The sequence below is a fragment of the Carassius carassius genome, chromosome 1 (genome assembly GCF_963082965.1).
Source record: "Carassius carassius chromosome 1, fCarCar2.1, whole genome shotgun sequence".
NCBI classification, from domain to species: Eukaryota; Metazoa; Chordata; class Actinopteri; order Cypriniformes; family Cyprinidae; genus Carassius; species Carassius carassius.
Genome location: NC_081755.1, coordinates 2,488,980 through 2,511,731, shown reverse-complemented (window position 1 = coordinate 2,511,731; position 22,752 = coordinate 2,488,980). Strand labels below are relative to the sequence as shown.

General features: G+C 42.2%; 1 long non-coding RNA gene across 1 annotated transcript; it reads right to left on the bottom strand.

Annotated features, from left to right (window-relative positions):
* Positions 1 to 17,535: 17,535 nt before the first annotated feature.
* Positions 17,536 to 21,572, bottom strand: LOC132139795 (uncharacterized). The gene is made up of 3 exons (XR_009433664.1): positions 21,465 to 21,572; positions 20,612 to 20,644; positions 17,536 to 17,793 (listed from the first exon to the last, which is right to left on the bottom strand). It is a non-coding gene; the product is annotated as an uncharacterized LOC132139795 (long non-coding RNA).
* Positions 21,573 to 22,752: the final 1,180 nt, after the last annotated feature.

Sequence of the window (22,752 nt, the reverse complement as noted above, 5' to 3'; positions counted from 1 at the left end):
GTCGTATTCCAGTTAGCGTCATTTAGGGCTCTCCCCTCCGGGGCAGCACTCCCGATGCAGAGTTGCGAACCCCCTACGGAGGCTGGGAGAAACCTCCAAGGCGAAAAACCGTGCCTCGCATAAACCCGCAATGGCATTATTGGGACTCCCCCTTCCGGTGCAGCAGAGCCGCAGCCATCAGTCACGTCTCTTTGCATTCTCAGCATTGAACTAGGGCTCCTCTTCCGGTGCAGCAGACCCACAGCTCCCTTCGGTCACAGTGAGAGCCCTCCATCAGATGCACCAATCCACGCCTCGTACTCAGCCGCAAGAGGGACTCTCCCTTCCAGTGCAGCAGAGCCGCAGCTCCCTTCGGAGGCAGCAAGAGTCCCTCAATTTGAAATCCGGCATCGTGCTCCTCTCATAAGCGGCACGGAAGGCACTCCGGTAAGACGTTGTGAGCCGCAGCTCTCGTCGAACACTGCACGGGCTCTCCTGGTCGCTCTGCATTCTTCTTCTCAACACGCATAGTTTGGGGGGCAACTAAATTTAGCTCTCTGGCTGCTGTCCTATGCCTTTAAGCTTATTCTGGGGAGTTATTTGGGTTCGGGCTATGCTCCGGACCCCTCCCCCAGGACAGCGCGAAAATATGCCTACTATTCACCTTCAGATTAGATGTAAGAGTGAACTCATGAAATGTGGTTTTATTAACCAAGTTCGGGAGGAGCACGATCAGATAATCATCCAATTTGGCACAGGTGCATCTCATTTAGCTAATCATCTTAACTAGCACACAATCGTATATATATCCAGTCTTCCTACCTCCTGTCCCACGACAGTTTTTCGGCATCCCTCCTCCACCCCAACTCCTCACTTCTAATCTATTTATCCCAAATTAGGGATAGGGGGAGTTATTTGGGTTCGGGCTATGCTCCGGGCTCGGACCCCTCCCCCTGGACAGCATGCCAAAATAATGCCTACTATTCGCCTTCAGATTAGATGTAAGGGTGAACTTGTGAAATAGCCAAATAGCCAAAAATACATTGTATGGTTCAAAATTATTGATTTTTCTTTTATGCCAAAAAACATTAGGATGTAAAGCAAAGATCATGTTCCATGTTATATTTTGTAAATTTCTTACTGTAAATATGTCAAAACTTAATTTTTGTTTAGTAAAATGCCTTGCTAAGAACTTCATTTGCACAACTTTAAAGGTGATTTTCTCAATTTGTTTTTTTTTTTTCAGATTCCAGATATCCAAATAGTTGTATCGCAAAATATTGTCCTCCTAACAAACCATACATCAGTGGAAAGATTATTTATTCAGCTTTCACATGATGTATAAATCTCAATTTCCAAAAATCAACCCTTGTGACTGGTTTTGTGTATGTGTAAATACAGGTGAACCTGTATTTAATGTCATCTAGGTATTTTTGTTTGTTTTACTTTGTCGTTTTTATGATTTTTGAGGATCCATACACAAACTCTCACTTGCATCTGTTTTGTTTAACCTCAAGTGACATACATTTGCAACAAACTACTGCAGATATTGTAGACTCAATGTATTTGTTTTTATTATTTGCATTTAGCATTTGCTTTTCTCTGTATGTTCACGCTCATGTGCACTTTTAGGTCCTGTTTCCCAAGAAGACTCCTGTGAAGATGAAACTTAATTTTGAGTCTTTATGAACATCCATCTCCTGTCACAGGTGAGAGAGGGAAACGTACAGAAATCTGAACTCAATCACATTGATAGTAGTTTTAAGATATCTGCTCATTTCAGCTTCAGTGTGCTCTGACAGAACGAGGGATTTCTGACGTGAAGATAGAGATGATGATGATGATGATTATGGGGGAAGCTAAACTCTCTTCTAATCAGCTTTGATATTTATTTACATGCTGTAATTTTCTCCATTACTCAATGTTAATCACAATAAAGTTGTATGTGAAAATGTAAACTACTGATTCCTGATTGCTGATTTCAAGCCATTTGTATTGTATAAAGTGTAAGTACCTGACAATATGGGGGCAATGTTATATAAGTGAAATTAATATATTTACATTTACATTACATTTACATTTAGTCATTTAGCAGACACTTTTATCCAAAGCGACTTACAAATGAGGACAGTGGAAGCAATCAAAAACAACAAAAGAGCAATGATATGTAAGTGCTATAACAAGTCTCAGTTAGCTTAAATGCAGTACACTTAGCATGGTCTTTAAAATAATATAATTAATAAAAAAAGAAATCAGATAGAAAAAGAATAGAGCAAACTAGTGTTAGAGTTTTTTTATAATTGTATAATAAATGAAAAGAAAATAGAATACAAAAATATTAGAAAGGCAATTAATATGTTTTTAAGAATAGAATTAGAATAGTAAGTGCTAAAGGTAGTTAAATATAAATATATATATATACATATATATATATATATATATGGGTCATTCCTGGTATGCGGTAACATTTTGGCTTCATAAGTGTTGGAAAAAGAGTTACATGATTTTTAAGTTTTTTGCATTCTACCAAAATAGTGTTATGTTTAACTATTAGGAATGGATATTAGTCAAGCTCGGGGACTCAAAAAATAATAATTATGGGTAGATTGTTCAGACACTGGCCATGAACATATTCCACCCTGTTAGGGACATATAGATAGTTACCACAACATGTTAATAATGTAAATGTTACACAATAATAAGCTTTTCTTGGATAGTACTGTATATGTCCTTTATGCCCTCTTTTTTTTTTTTTCGAAAAACAATAACAACAATTATTGATGAATAGAATATGTCTTAATAATTAACAACAGGTAATTTTTGTGCTAACGTTTTGTCAATAGGGTTCTAAATAAAAAAAAAATTGCTCAAAAACATATATATGCTGTTAGTGCTCCTCACCTCACAAAATAAGACAAAAGTATGTAAACATTTAATGTTGCTATGAAATTATTATTTAAAATGACTTGTCTAACAGGGTGGAACGTAGTATAATAGGGTGGAACACCAGTGTTAACAAGTTCGTTAACGTGGGACAAGCTTTCCATCATTATCCTGCATGGTTTCCCATCTGTAATGTGTGGACCTACATCTATTAGGGGTGTCCCCGTCTAAAGATTTTCATAGTCGAATCAGACTTTTCAAATCTTGCTGATATTCGACTGATGTTTGGCGGCGGGGCAAAATACATCAGTCAAGTCAGACATTCGACAGCCATAATTACTGATGTTAACACACAGGGAAAATTTATAACAAATGCCTCGCAGATACAAACGGTGAAAATGAAGTTTTGATTAAAATATAGTTAACACTAAACGTCAGCGAAACCCTAACAATACACAATTTTTACAATAGTGCTCTCATTATAAAGTCAGCCTATATGTGTCACAGTGTCTGGGTTGTGTTCCCTGGGGTTCCACTAGGTGTCCTCAGTTAACACAGTGTTTATCATATTATCACTTCCTGTCTCCTTATTTGGTCACCTTCCTCCTTGTTTAGTTAATTGATTGTTTCCCACCTGTCTCCTGTTTCCCCATTATCCTTTTGTGTATATAACCCGGTCTGTCTTAGTATGGGTCACAGAGTCGTTGTTTATTCATGTCCGTCAGTTCGTGCCCTTGCCTTGTCTTCTTGTTTAGTTTATGTTTTGGATGGATGTTTCCTATTGACCCCTGCCTGGAATGTTTATGCTGTTTGGATTACCCCTTAATAAAAGACTTACTTGCAATTGGTTCTATCTCCGTGCTTCATTGGATCCCGGCCGTGACAGAACGACTCCGTCCTTCTAGGAACCAGCGGTATGTCGTCTTTCCGTTCCCCAGCCAAGATGGCGGAGCGGCGAGCCAAGTATCTTCGGTTGATCGCCCTCCGCCAAGAGGGAAATGAAGTGGGTGCCCTGGCTCAGGTGTTCTGGTCCCTGGCCGAGGGCATGGGCTACAATGATGCGGCCCTCAAGGACTATTTCAATGGCGGGCTCGATGATCCAGTGTCTCAGGAGGAGATGGCGCAGTTAGAGACACTGGAATTCTGGGAATTCGTGCGCTACCTGCAGCATCGGCTTCGGTGGGATGCCCCAGCCACTTCTGTCTCTTCCGGCGGGTTGGTCGTCAGCCCAGCACCACTGCCCAGGATTGCAACCAGCCAAGCGCCACAACCCAAGATGACCGCCAGTCCAGCACCACTGCCCAGGATGGCTACCAGCCAAGCGCCACAGCACAAGATGGCCGCTAACCCAGCGCCAATGCCCAAATTGGCCACCGTTCCAGCGCCACAACCCAAGATGGCCGCCAGTCCAGCACCACTGCCCAGGATGGCTACCAGCCAAGCGCCACCATCCAAGATGGCCGCCAGTCCAGCATCACTGCCCAGGATGGCTACCAGCCAAGCGCCACAGCACAAGATGGCCACTAACCCAGCGCCAATGCCCAAATTGGCCAACGTTCCAGCGCCACAGCCCAAGATGGCCGCCAACCCAGCGCCAATGCCCAAATTGGCCACCAGTCCAGCGCCACAGTACAAGATGGCCGCCAGCCCAGCGCCAATGCCCACTTTGGCCAACGGTTCAGTGCCACAGCCCAAGATGGCCGTCAGCCTAGCGCCACAGCACAAGATGGCCGCTAACCCAGCGCCAATGCCCAAATTGGCCACCGGTCCAGCGCCACAGTACAAGATGGCCGCCAGTCCAGCATCACTGCCCAGGATGGCTACCAGCCAAGCGCCACAGCACAAGATGGCCGCTAACCCAGCGCCAATGCCCAAATTGGCCACCGTTCCAGCGCCACAGCCCAAGATGGCCGCCAACCCAGCGCCAATGCCCAAATTGGCCACCAGTCCAGCGCCACAGTACAAGATGGCCGCCAGCCCAGCGCCAATGCCCACTTTGGCCAACGGTTCAGTGCCACAGTCCAAGATGGCCGTCAGCCTAGCGCCACAGCACAAGATGGCCGTCAGCCTAGCGCCACAGCACAAGATGGCCGCTAACCCAGCGCCAATGCCCAAATTGGCCACTGGTCCAGTGCCACAGCACAAGATGGCCACCAGTCCAGCACCACAACCCCAGATGGCCGCCAGACCAGCACCACAGTACAAGATGGCCGCCTGTCCAGAGTCATGGCCCAAGATGGCTGCTTGCCCAGCGCCGCTGCACAGGATGAGAGTCTCAGCTGACCCTTCAGAGTCGAGTCAGGTGCCCGTGGACCCTCCGGAGTCGAGTCAGGTGCCCGTGGACCCTCCGCAGTCGAGTCAGGTGCCCGTGGACCCTCCGGAGTCGAGTCAGGTGCCAGTGGACCCTCCGGAGTCGAGTCAGGTGCCCGTGGACCCTCCGGAGTCGAGTCAGGTGCCCGTGGACCCTCCGGAGTCGAGTCAGGTGCCCGTGGACCCTCCGGAGTCGAGTCAGGTGCCCGTGGACCCTCCGGAGTCGAGTCAGGTGCCCGTGGACCCTCCGGAGTCGAGTCAGGTGCCCGTGGACCCTCCGGAGTCGAGTCAGGTGCCAGTGGACCCTCCGGAGTCGAGTCAGGTGCCAGTGGACCCTCCGGAGTCGAGTCAGGTGCCAGTGGACCCTCCGGAGTCGAGTCAGGTGCCAGTGGACCCTCCGGAGTCGAGTCAGGTGCCAGTGGATCCTCCGGAGTCGAGTCAGGTGCCAGTCACCGCTGATCCTCCAGAGTCAGGGCTAGTCACCACTGATCCTCCAGAGTCAGGGCTAGTTACCGCTGATCCTCCAGAGTCGAGTCAGGTGCCAGGGAACTCTCCAGAGTTAGGGCTTATCACCGATGACCTTCCAGAGTCAGGGCTTATCACCGGTGACCTTCCAGAGTCAGGGCTAGTCACCGATGACCCTCCAGAGTCAGGGCTAGTCACCGATGACCCTCCAGAGTCAGGGCTAGTCACCGATGACCCTCCAGAGTCAGGGCTAGTCACCGATGACCCTCCAGAGTCAGGGCTAGTCACCGATGACCCTCCAGAGTCAGGGCTAGTCACCGATGACCCTCCAGAGTCAGGGCTAGTCACCGATGACCCTCCAGAGTCAGGGCTAGTCACCGATGACCCTCCAGAGTCAGGGCTAGTCACCGATGACCTTCCTGAGTCAGGGCTAGTCACCGATGACCTTCCAGAGTCAGGGCTAGTCATTGATGACCCTCCAGAGTCAGGGCTAGTCACCGATGACCCTCCAGAGTCAGGGCTAGTCACCGATGACCCTCCAGAGTCAGGGCTAGTCACCGATGACCCTCCAGAGTCAGGGCTAGTCACCGATGACCCTCCAGAGTCAGGGCTAGTCACCGATGACCTTCCTGAGTCAGGGCTAGTCACCGATGACCTTCCAGAGTCAGGGCTAGTCACCGATGACCTTCCAGAGTCAGGGCTAGTCATTGATGACCCTCCAGAGTCAGGGCTAGTCACCGATGACCCTCCAGAGTCAGGGCTAGTCACCGATGACCCTCCAGAGTCAGGGCTAGTCACCGATGACCCTCCAGAGTCAGGGCTAGTCACCGATGACCTTCCTGAGTCAGGGCTAGTCACCGATGACCCTCCAGAGTCAGGGCTAGTCACCGATGACCCTCCAGAGTCAGGGCTAGTCACCGATGACCCTCCAGAGTCAGGGCTAGTCACCGATGACCCTCCAGAGTCAGGGCTAGTCACCGATGACCCTCCAGAGTCAGGGCTAGTCACCGATGACCCTCCAGAGTCAGGGCTAGTCACCGATGACCCTCCAGAGTCAGGGCTAGTCACCGATGACCTTCCTGAGTCAGGGCTAGTCACCGATGACCTTCCAGAGTCAGGGCTAGTCACCGATGACCTTCCAGAGTCAGGGCTAGTCATTGATGACCCTCCAGAGTCGAGTCGGGTTCCAGATGACCCTCCAGAGTCAAGGCTAGTCACTGTTAACCCTCCAGAGTCAAGGCTAGTCACCGCTGATGCTCCAGAGTTAGGGCTAGTCACCGTTGACCTTTCAGAGTCAAGTCACCGGTGATCTTCAAGGACTGAGTCAAGTCACCGGTGATCTTCAAGGACTGAGTCAAGTCACCATTGATCTTCATGAGCAAATGCAAGTCACCAATGGTCTTCATGAGCAGTGTCAGGCCAGCACTGATCTTCTGGAGTCAAGTAGAGACACCATGGAATTACCAGAGTCTCGTCCTCCCGTTGATCCGGCCGCACGGAAGTGGTGGGCTTCTGATCCGCCCTGGGGGCTTTGTGCATCGACCACAGGGATGTGGTGGTCTTCTGCTCCGCCCTGGAGGGCTTCCGCTTTGACCACAGGGGGGTGTTGGTCTTCTGCTCCGTCCTGGGGGCCTTCCGCCCTGACCACATGGTGGTGGTGGTCTTCTGCTCCGCCCTGGGGAACTCTGGCCTCGACCACAAAGTTGTGGTGGTCTTCTGCTCCGCCCTGGGGGGCTTCCGCTCTGACCACACGGACATGGTGGTCTTCTGCTCCGCCCTGGGGGGCTTCCGCTCTGACCACACGGACATGGTGGTCTTCCGCTCCGCCCTGGGGGGCGCTTGCCCTGACTACACGGTTGTGGTGGTCTTCCGCTCCGCCCTGGAGGGCTCTGGCCTTGACCACAAGGGTGTGGTGGTCTTCTGCTCCGCCCTGGGGGGCTTCATGTTGTTTTTTCCTTTGGTTTTTGTGTTAATGTCTGTCCCTGTTCCTTTCTGTCAGTCTGGCCCTCCGTCCCTCCCCCTGAACCTCCTCCTGTCCTCCTCCCTCCTGGTCTTTCTGTGTTGTGTTTACATTCTGGTGCCTGTTCCCCATGTTTTTCTTTTCTGGCCCTCCGTCCCTCCCCCTAAGCCTCCACCTGTCCACCTCCCTCCTGGTCTCTGTTTTGTGTCTGTCTTGGAGCGTCTGGGAGCCGCTCCGTAGAAGGGGGGTACTGTCACAGTGTCTGGGTTGTGTTCCCTGGGGTTCCACTAGGTGTCCTCAGTTCCCACGGTGTTTATCATATTATCACTTCCTGTCTCCTTATTTGGTCACCTTCCTCCTTGTTTAGTTAATTGATTGTTTCCCACCTGTCTCCTGTTTCCCCATTATCCTTTTGTGTATATAACCCGGTCTGTCTTAGTATGGGTCACGGAGTCGTTGTTTATTCATGTCCGTCAGTTCGTGCCCTTGCCTTGTCTTCTTGTTTAGTTTATGTTTTGGATGGATGTTTCCTATTGACCCCTGCCTGGAATGTTTATGCTGTTTGGATTATCCCTTAATAAAAGACTTACTTGCAATTGGTTCTATCTCCGTGCTTCATTGGATCCCGGCCGTGACAATATGACAGTATGTTCTGCATTTCTGTTTTGAGCTGCGTCCGGTGAAGATGACCAGTAAAGTGAGCATTTGACGGCACGTTTTTAATCAATGGGATTAAACTCATAATTTCATGTAGAATACGCTTTGTTATTTATACAACATAATGTTAATATTAGGACTGATATGCTATCTACAAAAAGAGCCCGAATGCACATGAACATATCTGCGGGGCTCTGAATGTGAACTCCTTTTGTGGACGCGTTCTTCACAAAACAATGTGCAGAAACACAGCAGCTAAACTAAAAAAATTCACAGCGTTTTATTATAAAGGTGTTCTCATTCTAATGGTATGTGTGTGTTTGACCATCCCAGTCATAGTTATTAATATTCTGCTTTGTAGTTTGACCTGCTTGTGCTGTGCGCTGAAGAGATATCACCGTAGTACTACAATGAAGCGCTTGACTCAAAACCAAATGCATTTTATATCAGGTAAATAATATATCCACGATATATATAGACCGGCTGAAATGTTTTGAAATCACTTGTACTCTACCTGTTCAAAAAAATCCAGTCTCTGCCTGTGTCAGTTTGAGTCTTGGTAAAGTCCTGCCGCCAAGATGCTCCTCCGTTGGTCACGGATTGTCACCGGTGATCTTCAAGGACTGAGTCAAGTCACCTCTGATCTTCAAGGACTGAGTCAAGTCACCTCTGATCTTCATGAACAAAGGCAAGTCACCATTGATCTTCATGAGCAAATACAAGTCACCAATGATCTTCATGAGCAGTGTCAGGCCAGCACCAATCTTCTGGAGTCCAGTAAGGACACCAGGGAATTACCAGAGTTTCGTCGTCCCGTTGGTCCAGCCGCACGGAGGTCTGCTCCGCTTTGGGGGGCTCTGGTCCTGACCACATGGCTGTGGTGGTCTTCTGCTCCGCCCTGGGGGCCTTCCGCCCTGACCACATGGCTGTGGGGGTCTTCCACTCCGCCCTGGAGGACTCTGGCTTTGTCCACAACGACGTGGTGGTCTTCTGCTCCGCCCTGGGGGGCTTCCGTCCTGACCACACGGTTGTGGTGGTCTTCTGCTCCGCCCTGGGGGGCTTCCGTCCTGACCACACGGTTGTAGTGGTCTTCTGCTCCGCCCAGGGGGGCTTCCGCCTTGACCACACGGCTGTGGTGGTCTTCTGCTCCGCCCTGGGGGGCGCCACATGATGTCCTTCATGGATTTCTGTTTTGTGTTTCTTGGTTTCTGTTATGTTTCTGTCTGTTCCCCTCAGTGAGTCTGGCCCTCTGTCCCTCCCCCTGAGCCTCCACCTGTCCGCCTCCCTCCTGGTCTGTGTCGTGTCTTGTCGTGGAGCGTCTGGGAGCCGCTCCGTAGAGGGGGGGTCCTGTCACAGTGTCTGGGTTGTGTTCCCTGGGTTTCCACTAGGTGTCCTCCTTTTTTTACGGTGTCTGTCTCCATATCACTTCCTGTTCACTTATTTGGTAACCTTCCTCCTGTTTAGTAATTGATTGTTCCCCACCTGTCTCCTGTTCCCTCATTATCCTTCTGTGTATTTATACCCGGTCTGTCTGAGTCTGTGTGACGGAGTCCTTTTTTAATGTGAATGTTAATTCATGTCCGTCAGTTCTTGCCCTTGCCTTGTCTTCTTGTTTGGTTTATGTTTGGATGGATGTTTTTGGTTTCGACTCATGCCTGGACTGTTTACCCTTTGGATTTGCCCTTTAATAAAGTCACATACCTGCACTTGGATCTCTCCGTGTTTCTTGTATCACCAGACGTGACAATTGGTGTTAGACAACACGTTTCAGGACCTACTCATTGTTGAAATCATACTCTAGATTTAATACTGTCACATGGAATTGATGTTGATGGTGTTGAAATTATTCAGCCAAGTGATGATATCTCAGATCATTATTTAGTTCTGTGCAAACTTCATATAGCCAAAATTGTAAATTCTACTTCTTGTTACAAGTATGGAAGAACCATCACTTCTAACACAAAAGACTGCTTTTTAAGTTATCTTCCTGATGTAACAAAATTCCTTAGCATATCCAAAACCTCAGAACAACTTGATGATGTAACATAAACTATAGACTCTCTCTTTTCTAGCACTTTAAATATAGTTGCTCCTTTACGCTTAAGGAAGGTTAAGGAAAACAGTTTGACACCATGGTATAATGAGCATCCTAAAGAGAGCAGCCCGAAAAATGGAGCGCAGCTGGAGGAAAACAAAACTAGAGGTATTTCGTATTGCTTGGCGGGAAAGTAACATATCCTACAGAAAAGCATTAAAAACTGCTCGATCTGATTACTTTTCTTCTCTTTTAGAAGAAAACAAACATAACCCCAGGTATTTATTCAATACAGTGGCCTCAACAAGTGTTGACATTTCCCAACACCACAGCAGTAATGACTTTATGAACTACTTTACTTCTAGAATCGATACTATTAGAGACAAAAATTACAACCATTCAGCTGTCAGCTACAGTATCACATCAGACAGTGCACTATAGACCCCCTGAGGAACAGTTCCACTCATTCTCTACAATAGGAGAGGAAGAATTGTATAAACTTGTTAAATCATCTAAACCAACAACATGTATGTTAGACCCTATACCATCTAAGCTCCTAAAAGATGTGCTTCCAGAAGTCAAAGATCCTCTTCTGACTATTATTAATTCCTCATTGTCTTTAGGATATGTCCCCAAAACCTTCAAACTGGCTGTTATTAAGCCTCTCATCAAAAAACCACAACTTGACCCCAAAGAACTAGTTTATTATAGACCAATCTCGAATCTCCCTTTTCTGTCCAAGATACTAGAAAAGGTGGTATCCTCACAATTATATTCCTTCTTAGAGAAAAATGGTATATGTGAGGATTTCCAGTCAGGATTTAGACCGTATCATAGTATTGAGACTGCTCTCCTTAGAGTTACAGATGATCTGCTCTTATCATCTGATCGTGGGTGTATCTCTCTATTAGTTTTATTGGATCTTAGTGCTGCGTTTGACACAATTGACCACAGCATTCTTTTGCATAGACTTGAACACTTTGTTGGCATCAGTGGAAGTGTATTAGCATGGTTTAAATCGTACTTATATGACCGCCATCAGTTCGTAGCAGTGAATGAAGATGTATCCTATCGATCACAAGTGCAGTATGGAGTACCTCAAGGCTCAGTACTAGGGCCGCTACTCTTCACGCTTTATATGTTACTCTTGGGAGATATCATCAGGAAACATGGTGTTAGCATTCACTGTTACGCAGATGATACTCAGCTCTTTTTTCCTTGCAACCCGGTGAAACACACCAATTTGAAAAACTAATGGATTGCATAGTCGATATAAAAAACTGGATGACGGGTGATTTCTTACTGCTAAATTCTGAAAAAAAAAGAGGTGTTAATTATAGGACCTAAAAACTCTGCATGTAATAACCTAGAACACTGTCTAAGACTTGATGGTTGCTCTGTCAATTCTTCGTCATCAGTTAAGAACCTACGTGTGCTATTTGATCGCAATCTTTCCTTAGAAAGCCACGTTTCTAGCATTTGTAAAACTGCATTTTTCCATCTCAAAAATATATCTAAATTTCGGCCTATGCTCTCAATGTCAAATGCAGAAATGTTAATCCATGCATTTATGACCTCAAGGTTAGATTATTGTAATGCTTTATTGGGTGGTTGTTCTGCACGCTTCCTATCAAGCATCGTATAGATTTTAAAATATTGCTTATTACTTATAAAGCCCTGAATGGTTTAGCACCTCAGTATTTGAATGAGCTCCTTTACATTATAATCCTCTACGTCCGCTACGTTCTCAAAACTCAGGCAATTTGATAATACCTAGAATATCAAAATCAACTGCGGGCGGCAGATCCTTTTCCTTTTTGGCGCCTAAATTCTGGAATAACCTACCTAATATTGTTCGGGAGGCAGACACACTCTTGCAGTTTAAATCTAGCTTTAAAGACCCATCTCTTTAACCTGGCATACACATAACATACTAATGTGCTTTTATTATCCAAATCCGTTAAAGGATTTTTAGGCTGCATTAATTAGGTAAACCGGAACCGGAAACACTTCCCATAACACCCTATATACTTGCTACATCATTAGAAGAATGGCATCTACGCTAATATTTGTCTGTTTCTCTCTTGTTCCGAGGTCACCGTGGCCACCAAATCCAGTCTGTGTCCAGATCAGAGGGTCACTGCAGTCACCCGGATCCAGTACGTATCCAGACCAGATGCTGGATCAGCACCTAGAAAGGACCTCTACATCCCTGAAAGACAGCGGAGACCAGGACAACTAGAGCCCCAGATACAGATCCCCTGTTAAGACCTTGTCTCAGAGGAGCACCAGGACAAGACCACAGGAAACAGATGATTCTTCTGCACAATCTGACTTTGCTGCAGCCTGGAATTGAACTACTGGTTTCGTCTGGTCAGAGGAGAACTGGCCCCCCAACTGAGCCTTGTTTCTCCCAATGTTTTTTTCTCCATTCTGTCACCGATGGAGTTTCGGTTCCTTGCCGCTGTCGCCTCTGGCTTGCTTAGTTGGGGACACTTCATCTACAGCGATATCGTTGACTTGATTGCAAATAAATGCACAGACACTATTTAACTGAACAGAGATGACATAACTGAATCCAATGATGAACTGCCTTTAACTATCATTTTTGCATTATTGACACTGTTTTCCTAATGAATGTTGTTCAGTTGCTTTGACGCAATGTATTTTGTTTGAAGCGCTATATAAATAAAGGTGACTTTGACTTTGATTCGCTTGCTGCGTGAGGTGAGTGTGTATACTGATGCACTGCCAGCCTATCAGTGGTAAACTCAGTGGCTACTGGCAACTGTACGGTGAATTCCCGCGACAAGTCAGTAGCTTTATTTTTGGACCGGGCCGCACGCCATACCTAACAGGTTAGCAACCATGGTTTTGGGAAAAGCACCCCAGCTCGGCTGTGAGAAGTCGCAAATGATCTTCATCATAAAACATATCTTGCGATCTTACGCTTAAAATATATAGAACTGCACTAAGCAGTTGCACATAGTTTATGCACAATCTGTTTTGCTTTAACATAGCTCATGAAGTCAATGAAAAAGCCCTTAGAAATGTGTTTTTTACAACCATGACATAATGCAATATTTATGGCATCACGGTTAAATCCAAAGCATCTTTAAAGGGGTCTAAATTGTTATTTATACAGGCTTGTTAAAACAAAGCATGACATTATGTTGGCAGAAATATCCACATGAGGTTGTATGTAAACATTCCAGCTATTTTCTCTGGACCATTTTTCTGAAAGTTAGAATAGCATAGTCATGAGTCGAGTCTGCATCGTGGCAAAAACTGTGTGAAATAAAACAAATACAGATAATATTAAAAACTAGTGAATAAATATAATGTTCGCTAAACATTTCTAAGCTGTTGCTCAGCATGAGACACTATTAGATGGCTCAAAATGACATTTAGGTCCATGTCATCTAGTCACAGACTGGTGCTGCGTTGTTGTCCTTGTGGGTTGGATCTGACTTAGAGGAGATACGTATATTAATCATCTAGCTTGAGAAACTATTGAAATACAGTGATGGCATGATCATTAAGCTATGTGTGTGCCCTTTCTGTGACATATCAGGAAACAACACTGTATAATGACATGGGTATGACACAGGTATTACAAGGAGAGGGTGACTTATGAGGACATAACCCATGTCCCCATTTTTCAAAACGCTTATAAATCATACAGAATGAGTTTTTTTGAGAAAGTACAAATGCACAAAGTTCCCTGTGAGGGTTAGGGTTAGGTGTAGGGTTGGTGTAGGGCCATAGAATATACAGATTGTACAGTATAAAAACCATTACACCTATGGGATGAACACACTTTACACAAAAACAAACGTGTGTGTGTGTGTGAGGGGGGGGGGGTTAGAGAGCTTTTCCAACTTAAACATTTCATTTGAAGAATCGTCCTACCTGTGTTAGAAGGAAGACTTTCTCCTGAAAAAATGTAAGAGTAATTTTATTGATTTATTTATTGTTTTATCACCAATGTATTAATAGTCATGTTACATATTTTATTTAAAAAAATTTATATAGCCAACATATTATGTGTGTCTAAGTGTATGCACCAACTGTTTAAAATTGTTTATTAATTATTGACCTTTAAACCAATATCTTTCTCACATCTCCCAGAGTGAGAGAGAGCAAAAATCCCCTGCCTTGGAACGCAACCGGACACCAGGTGGAATTTCACATCTGGATATCATTAACAGGTCATGGGGTTACATCTGGTTAGGTCATGGTGTCAACACAACGTGGGTGGGCTACAAGGGGGAGGGGGGGAGTTCACAAAGGTCAAGGTCATCAACCATGTTGACATAAGCCATATGGTATTGACTACTTACATGCACACTTCACAAGATCACACAGCTGGATTCGATTAAGTTTGCGAGGTTTGTGGTATAAAAATTGTATTAGTCTGCTATACATTATGCAATAACCAAAAAGCATCGAAAGTTACATAGAAGCAGTTATGAAGGCATCAAGAATCCATAGTTGTAATGATTATTATTTCATGCTTTTACAGTGAACATGCTCTGTGTAGTTTTGTTTAAAATATTTAAAATTGTATTTGCTGAATGCTGCCAGAAAATGAGAAAGCATTATAATGGTTGCCTTTCTATTTCTAATAAAACAAAAGCAATTGTTGTAATACTTTTTGTATACATTTTAATTCTTCTGCTTAACAGTTCTATCGGATTAACGCTTCTTAGTGTTGACTTAATAACCACAACTGTTATTTAACTGTTACTCTTAGCAATAACACTCTTTACTGCTCAAACACGTTCAACCACAGCAACTCCATATACAAGACTGAACTGAACTCAAAAAAAACCTGCGCTAACCCCCAAAATGGTGCTCTTCGCACATGCACAGTAGAAAAACATAACAATCTCCTCTTTTTTTCTCTTCTTTTTTATGCATAACTAGTTAACATTGATTTAGTTTGAATGACTAAACATTGGCAAAACATAAGAAAATCATTGTTAAATCATTTCAGTCTTTAAGTTGACAAATGCCTGTGCTGAGAGCTTTCAGAAGGCCAAGTGCAGATGCCCCTTTTTTGTCAAGCTAGCTGCTCTTTGATCTGCTGAACAGTTCCACTTGCTGATTTCTAGGCGCAGTCTCTTTTCAGTAAAATATTTTGTGGATTTGAGAGCATTGAGAAGGGAATTATTGTCTGTTATACACACAATGGGGAAGTTGTTGCATGAGCAGTCACCAGTGGTAATCTCAGAGTAGAGTGTAGCGAGGAAAACAGCACTGTCAATCCCATCTGCAAGTGCCAAAGTCTCTCCTGCTAAGGTACTCTGTACAACTCTCCTGATGCATTTTGACTGCCTTAAGAAAAATGAAATGTCCACCCTGTGTTCCACCATCTGGAAGGTTTCCCATTGAGGAATCACTGTACACCACTAATTTAACAGAACTGTCTTTCCCTAGGTACTGGAACCTCTAAGGTGACCTCTTCTGATTTTAGTTTTCTAATGAGTTTATTTGCACAATGCAGGGTCTGAACAGTATCATGTTTTGTGTTAGATGCCAAGATGGATATGTCACACATTATGTCAGGTCTACTTTGCCTGGCAACCCACAATATTTGTCCAATCTTTGATTTCAGAATGTCCATCTCAACGTCTGTCAGTGAAGCTTCACGTTGTGTTGCTCTGGTAGAGTCCCCTGGATGGGTTGTATGTACGTTCCTTGTTGTACATGTATTTCATTCTCCAGAGAATGTACTTGTATTCCAAAATAGTTGAAACTGTCATGCTCTTCCCGTCCAATTTGAAAGTCATCTTTCAATTGAGGAATAATATTTGTGGAGAATGCATCTGTACACTTTGCAGGAATCATCCAGCCAGTAAAATAATGCTAGATTTACCTTTGACACTGTGGCACCCAGTTGTTGCATGGTGTCTTTCACCCTATTATAACACAATAAAGCAGGATCTGTTAGGCCAAAAACACATTTTTTAACTTCAATATAATTTCTTTGCTCTGCGTTTCTTTTGGTGGGCGAATGTAAATGTCTCTGGTTAACTCTTTACCTTGTAAAAAGGTTGCTTTAATGTCCATGGAGTTTTGCTGCCATTTAATCTGACATGATCATTTTTAGAAAATATGATCATATTACCCCAATTTTACAGTCTCTGCACTGACTACCTATTAAGTTCCGTATCTGTTACAAATTATCATTACTTACCTATAAGGCCCTAAATAGTCTAGCTCCTGCATACCTAACTAGCCTTCTACCACGCTACAATCCATCACGCTCCCTAAGGTCACAAAACGCTGGACTTTTGGTAGTTCCTAGGATAGCAAAGTCCACTAAAGGAGTTAGAGCTTTTCCACATTTGGCTCCCAAACTCTGGAATAGCCTTCCTGATAATGTTCGGGGTTCAGACACACTCTCTCTGTTTAAATCTAGATTAAAAACGCATCTCTTTTGCCAAGCATTCAAATAATGCATCTCTTAAATTGTGACTGCAGTTGTATCTGATCAAATGCACATTCTTATTCTTTAGCTTGGGTTAAACTAATTTATTTTACTTTGTTGGAACAGCAGCTATGCTAATGATGTCTCTATTTGTTTCTATGTTTTGCCACTGGATGTTACTAGGATTTACACAAGCTCCAGTCTGGATCCAGAACACCTGAGAAGAGATGATGCTGATCCTCAGAGGACCTCAGATGATGCTAACCCTGAATCAACAAACAGAACTAACAAATATTGCTACAAGTGTGACTGCACCATATAATTACTGCTGTTAATAATGTTCATCGTCTGGCTGACTACGTCCTGTATTAATTTTTCAGAAAAATCCTGTCATACGTGCACAAACTGACAGTCACCACTTATAAGCTACTACCCAGCAAGCAATTTCGCGTCTAATAGACGTCTAAACACAGCCCAGACGTCTAGGCTAAATCGAGGCTAATTTTGGGCTGTCAGTGAAAATCTAATAGACGTCTAAACATACCCCAAGAATAGACAATCAGACAGCTATTGAACGACTATATTTATACGTCCAATAGACGTCTAATAGACAGGCAATATGGGTCTAGGCTAAAACAAGGCTGATTTTGGGCTGTCAGTGAAAATCTAATAGACGTCTAACCATAGCCCAAGAATAGACTAGTCATCAATTACACTACATATACATGTAATAGACAACAAAATGAGGCATAAGGATTCTTTTCACTCAAATATAACAGGTTCTCATAAATGAAAATCCATCCAAACTAATTGAATATAAAGGGATTTATTTTGAACAATTATATAGACAACAACAACTTGGACAACATTCAAACATAAAAATGAACAAATAAAACATTGGAAAAATATGTAAAACAAATTAAGATATTAAAATTTTTAAGAATTAACTGTTTACTTTAGATCCATAACCCCCACCCCCTGCCCACCCTGGTGCTTGTTTGAAATGATTAGAAATAGCATTTTTTATTTCACATTCCGTAGCTGATGGAAAGCTGGTCATCACTGCGTCTGCCAAATGAGAAAAAGGAAAGAATTATTGCTCAAGAAAAACATTGTTGACAATCATTTTTAACTAATTAGTCAATCACTTTTGCTAGGATGATTTAATAGACAGAGTTAACAGAATATAGATTGAGACTATATAATTTATATCAATATAGACAATAATTTATATCAATATTATAATTAATATCAATAATTGAACATTTTTGCTCGCGTAATGGTGATGCAATACGGCGTGTAACGATACGCGTATTGAACAATTCTGTACAAGGCATATATATATATATATACACATACATATATAGGCTATATACACACACACACATACATATACATATATATCTGAAATTTTCTTCTCGAATGTTTATTTTTATCAAGCTCATATATGCAAGTTCAGTAATTTCACTTAAATGGCAATGAAAATGACCTATTAATTTTCATTTAAGTGAAATTACTGAACTTACATATATGAGCTTGATAAAAATGAACATTCGAGAAGAAAATTTCAGATGGCACTTAGAGGCTTTTGCATCTGAACTCATATATATATATATATATATATATATATATATATATATATATATATATATATATATATATATACACACACACACACAGAGAGAGAGAGAGAGAGAGAGAGAATCACTGTTAATTATAATTTGTAGGCTTTACCTGTCCAGCATTCTTCTTGTACTGTCTTTGAAATTTTTTCCTCCAATTTTACACAACTGTGTAACCTGTACAACACAAGCCAATGTCAGTACTTGACAGGTAGTATTACAGTATATGCTTCATTTTCAAAGTATTTACCAACCTTAAAGGTTGATGCCCATTGACCTGCAAGTTTTCCATCACTGACCCTATAAAACTCTTATTTCAGCAGATAAAAATTTTAATACTGCTGGATACTTTTTATAATTTTTCAATTTAAATCTATTATTTTATAATTATTGCCAATTCAAAACGAATTGTTTCAACTCAATCTTAATGTACAATGATATTGTGGTTTTTTTTTTTGCCTCATAGTCTGATAGTATGCAACAAGCCATGGTTCAGTCATAAATTGCATATTATATTTCAAATTAATTTTAGACTGTCAAAGATGAGCATTTTAGTGTGGAAAAGTTGCTTTGGAGTGTTTTTTGGTTTGTTAGTTTTTTACCATTGCTGCCCGTGTATTCCCACTTTCAAGCTGCCTCTCTAAGTACTCGAACTCATCTTCAGTGCCCAAGGTTGACATGTGGAACCCAGTTTCTGGTTCCACAATTTTCCCTATTCTTCACAGTTCATCTTTTATTTCTAAAAGTTTTGTCAAAACCTTTTTTTGAAATCCTAAATGCAACAAAGGCATTGTGTTAATTTAAAGTACAATAAAAAATTGCATCACAATACTGAGGTATGACAACTCCTAAACATCAATAACAAAAATTTTGAATGAGAATTTTAACAAATCACTGCCTTCTCATCTATATTGGACATCAAGGAAAAGAACTGTAGCCAGCTATCAACCAGAAGATAAAAGATAAAGTGAAGAATCTTTAATTACTCCCACGGTCATGATTCAGGAAAATTGCAAAAAATATTATAGTAACAATGTATTGATACTTACTTTTGTCTGTCATTGGAAACATGTCTTTCTTTTCTGTAAAAAAAAAAAAAAGAAAGAAAAAGGAAGCAAAAACATGTAACCGACATGGCAAAAAGCTCATCTCATAAGTATGTCCATACTAACCTTGGGGGTTTCTGACTTGAGGACTTCTGGATTGGCGCTCAGTCCTGGAAGCTGCAATTAAGTACCAATATACTATTATTCAGACCGTTCTCCTCCCAAGGCGTCATATACTGACCCTTTTGACATTTCGTCAACATCCTACGCACATGGCACCCTCTAGCGTCAATATTAGAAGCAGATAAAAATGGGCCAGAAGGCGCCTCCTAGCGGTCTAACCCTAACCCTAACCCTAACCTTAACCCATAATCTGTGTCTCATATTGACGCTAGAGGGTGCCATATGCGTAGGATGTTGACGAAATGTCAAGAGTGTCAGTATATGACGCCTTGGGATGAGAATGCGTTATATTATTTGGACTATTCAGATCAGAATCTAATCAGGTCTATGGTCACCTCCTAAAAAGGCCATGCACAGAGAAGTCCAAATTAAACAATTCCCCATCGCAAGTACACATTGATGGCCTAAGACACGAAACGAGCGGTCTGTGTGAGAAAATGAACAGTATTTATATCATTTTTACCTCTTGTACACAGCCACGTGCAAGTGATATGAGGGCTCGCGTGCTTCCAGGTGTGTGATGTGTCCGCGTTCTGGCTTAATTTGCGCAAGCGCCACACTTAGACTAAGCCAGCCCAGAATGCGCACACACCGAAGCAAGCGCGCCCTCAGATCAGTTGGACGTGGCTGTGTTATAAGAGGTAAAATGATATAAATACTGTTCGTTTTCTGACACAAACCGCTCGTTTCGTGTCTTAGGCTATCAGTGTGTACTTATGGTGGAGAATTGTTTAATTTGGACTTCTCTGTGCATGCTCTTTCAGGTGGTGACCATATAGACCTGCATTATATGACTGACCGACAAGAACAGTTTGACCTAAAAATATAAAAATTTAAACTACTGCGGAAACAAAGACACCTACATCTTGGATGCCCATAAGGTAAGCTAAAACATATCAAAATTTAATTTCAAAGTGAACTATCATTATAAATCATTCTTTATCACTTACTCATATAAATCTAATAAACATAAAAAGATACTTATAGGCGTAGTTCACTTAAAAAAAAAAAAAAAAAAAAAATGTATTTACTCACTTTCACTTGGTTCCAAACCTGTATGGCTTTCCTCTGTTGAACACACACAAAAAAATATATTTTGATGAATGTTGGTAACAAGATTTAATGGTAGTCATTGACAAGTGTTCTGTATATTCAATTGCTGTACTTTGTTGACTGATTGCAGGATAATTTGCAATAACAGTGTCTTTAAATCAAATAAAGTGGATTACATCACTCCAGTTCTGAGGTTTTTACACTGGCTATCTATCTGTATAAAAAATACATATTAAAAAAACTACAGTTGGTTATTAAATTAACATTTTAAGGCCAAAGTAAATTTCTAATCTTCTGATGAACCATCCAGAGCAGACCTCTCAGGACATCTGGGACAGTCAGCTACTTTTATATCTCCAAAGTCAAAACAAAACATGGAGAAGCAGCATTCAGATTTATATCTGAAACAAATTCACTGAAAACTGAATGTATGCTGCATATTTTAATTATTTACAAACAAGTTTAAAGACTTTATGTTTGCCACTACCTTTTATTAAATGGAGAGGATTTTTTTTTAATTTCTTTTCATGTTGCACTATGCTGCTGTTAAATTTTATGTAAAGTACTTACAAAATTTGCTTTAAATCAACTCTAATTTAAAAACAAAAATATACTGGTATCTTTATAATAATAAAAAATAGTAATGATAAGTTTAATAGTTTCATTCTTACCACATTCATTGAATTTAGATACATTTGCAATAACACGTGCAGGTAACGTTAACTTTTTGGAGAAAAGTAGTGCAATGTTAATGTTAAAATGTCACGGTTTCTACACATTATAACAGCTAACTAATTTAAACAATGAACATATCAAAAATAACACACATACTTACAAGATCGAAGTAGAAATGTGAAGGTTTTCACTCAGACTGTTGCTCACCCGTTGCTCTCCAACAGCTGCCTCGTGTAAAATAAAATGGCGGAAATGTTTATCGCGTGATCTAGTCGCGCAATGGCAGTAGTCTCAGTAGTGTTTCGATTGTGCCATCTAGCGGATGGGAAATGCAATTGCATTTGATTTGATTTTTTTTATCGTAGATTGTGTATGAATGTTTGACAGAAAATATATATTAAGCTGTGTAAGCGAAAACATTTCAAAGACTAATATTCTAGGTCGCTGGTCTGAATCTGGGCTATAGCCAAGCCGTACGTAGACCAGATTGCCTTGATTTTGCCAGGTGGGCTAAAGCAGACCGCATATAGCCCGTCCAATTCGGAGCTAAATCGTGACTACAGATCGACCATGTCGTGAAATGACATATTGAACCTTGATATCATACCACTGCGAACATGATTGAATATTAACCATTTCATGCACTGCCTGGCAAAAAAATACAATTAATCAGTTTTGACTAAAAGTGGGCTACAATAGCCGGGTCTGAATACGAGCTAAATCGTGGCTACGCACAGCCTACACATATAACATGTAAAATAAAGTAAACCAAACAACTTGTAATCACGGTAGACTTTGCTTAGATGATGGAATATCATACATCTCACAAGTTATTTAAAAAAAAATACATTTATCCAGATTAAATGTTATTTGGGCTAAAAGTGGGTTACACATAGCCGGGTCTGAATACGAGCTAAATCGTGGCTACGCACAGCCTACACATATAACATGTAAAATAAAGTAAACCAAACAACTTGTAATCACAGTAGACTCTGCGTACATGATGGAATATCATACATCTCACAAGTTATTTTGCAAAAAAAATAAATTTATCCAGATAAAATGTTATTTGGGCTAAAAGTGGGTTACACATAGCCGGACTATATCGAGTCTATATTTAACCCAGACGTTGAAATGACGGCTATTGCTTGCTGGGTACTAAATATTGTAGAAACTTAATTTTCTGTAAAGTTGCTTTGTAATGATTTGTATTGTAAAAAACACTATACAAATAAGCTTGAATTGAATTGAATTATGAACTACATGTAGGTGAATCTTTGGGAAGGTATTGAGTGTTTGTTTCTTCAAAGCCTCTAGCTTTAGGCAGAACTCCAGCAGTTATTTCGTTTAGTGTGCACACACATCTCGTGGAGATGAACTTCTGCCCTTCATCTGTCACTTCTTCAAAGATGTCATTACTCTTCAAGGTGATGAGTTCTTTATTTTTT